This window comes from Ornithorhynchus anatinus, chromosome X2, assembly GCF_004115215.2.
Source record: "Ornithorhynchus anatinus isolate Pmale09 chromosome X2, mOrnAna1.pri.v4, whole genome shotgun sequence".
Taxonomy (NCBI): domain Eukaryota; kingdom Metazoa; phylum Chordata; class Mammalia; order Monotremata; family Ornithorhynchidae; genus Ornithorhynchus; species Ornithorhynchus anatinus.
The window spans coordinates 20,843,170-20,844,784 of NC_041750.1; the positions used below are offsets into that span (position 1 = coordinate 20,843,170).

General features: G+C 40.6%; 1 non-coding gene across 1 annotated transcript; it reads right to left on the reverse strand.

The window, feature by feature from the left end:
- Window positions 1-908: 908 nt before the first annotated feature.
- LOC114807548 lies at window positions 909-1,042 on the reverse strand. The gene has a single exon (XR_003755606.1). It is a non-coding gene; the product is annotated as a small nucleolar RNA SNORA7 (small nucleolar RNA).
- Between the last annotated feature and the right edge of the window lie 573 nt (window positions 1,043-1,615).

The window sequence follows — 1,615 nt, forward strand, 5'->3', positions numbered from 1 at the left end:
GTCATTGGGCAGGGATAGTCTCTCTCTATTGCCGAATTGTACATTCTAAGCGCTTAGTACAGTGCTCTGCACGTAGTAAGCACTCAATAAATACTATTGAATGAATAAGAGTTTTGATATTTGCGAAGCATTTACCACGTCCCCAGCTCTGAGTAGATAGAAGATAATCAGGTAGGACGTAGTCTCCTTTCCATATGGGGCTCACAGCGAAAAGGGGTTGTAGAACGGGCATTTTATCCCCATTTTAAAGGTAAGGAAATTGAGGCCCAGAGAAGTCACATAAGAAGCAGGTGGTGGAGCTGGAACTAGAATCCAGATCCTCTGAATCCCAGGCCGGTGTTCTTGCTTCTACAATAAACCATCTTGAGATGCGGGAAATTGCAAATTTACAGGGTACATTCTCGTCTTCCCTCTTGTAGGAATAGTAGCAGTAGTAGTAGAAATAGTAGGTGTGACATTTATTGAGCACCCACTGGTACAGTGTAGTAGGTGCTTGGGAAGTGCAGAATATCTGAGTGACATCTACCCTGAAGGAGACTAACCAAAATATTTACAAGTAGAGGGATTAAAAACAAGTGAATAAAGCTAACCATAAAAGTAATTACTAAAGAGGGGGCAAATACATTGATTGGTGCTAGAGTTGACTAAAAGGATGATAGCTTGAAGATTAGATTATAAATGCAGATTTCATTTCTTAATCGAGTCATTTCCGACCCATAGCGACTCCATGGACACACCTCTTCCAGAATGCCCCACCTTCATCCGCAATCGTTCTGGTATCGTATCCAAAGAGTTTTCTTGATAAAAATATGGCAGTGGTTTACCTTAGCCTTCTTCCACATAATAAACTTGAATCTCCACCCTCCACTCTCTCCCATCCGGCTACTGCCCAGCACAGGGGAGTTTTGACTTGTAGCAGATTGCCTTCCGCTCACTAGCCACTGCCTGAGCTAGGAATGGAATGGTTCTGCCTCTGACTCTCCCTCCTTTAACCAAGGCTGGTAGAGTACTGGAAACTCTCCAGGTGCGATCCGGAGAGGGGAAATACGGATTTATTAGATTATAAATCGAATTTATTTGTATTATAAAAACAGATTTGCAGCAAATGTTCTCCAGTAAGATTTTTTATTTTAATAAACAAATGCAATAGGACAGACTCCAGGCTTGGCGTGGAGATCTGTACAACACTAGCAGGTTCCATTTTACAGGGATCTTTATATGACAGGTGATGCCTCTGTATCTATTACAACATTTCCAAGGTGAAGTCCAGTCACTTCTTCTCAGCTGAAGAAATTTCTTCTCCACTTCAGCTGACGCTTAGAGCAAAAGCTGATTTTTCTGTTCTAAAGTTGTGTTCAATTTTCAAAATTGTATGGAAATTTGGAACATTTTACAAATAAATGATAGAGTTTATTCTGCAAACACAGCCTTCCTATTTAGACAGTAGTTTGCTGTTTTCCTATTGTCTATTACCCTGGTTCTGGTTTTAAAAATATTGCAATTGCATCACTGTTCTGTATTTGTCATTTGGGCCATTCGGGTCCACATATGGCATATTGTGACTGAACTAAAACAACGAAGTGCAGTATTCAGTGCACTTTAAGAATCACGTTCA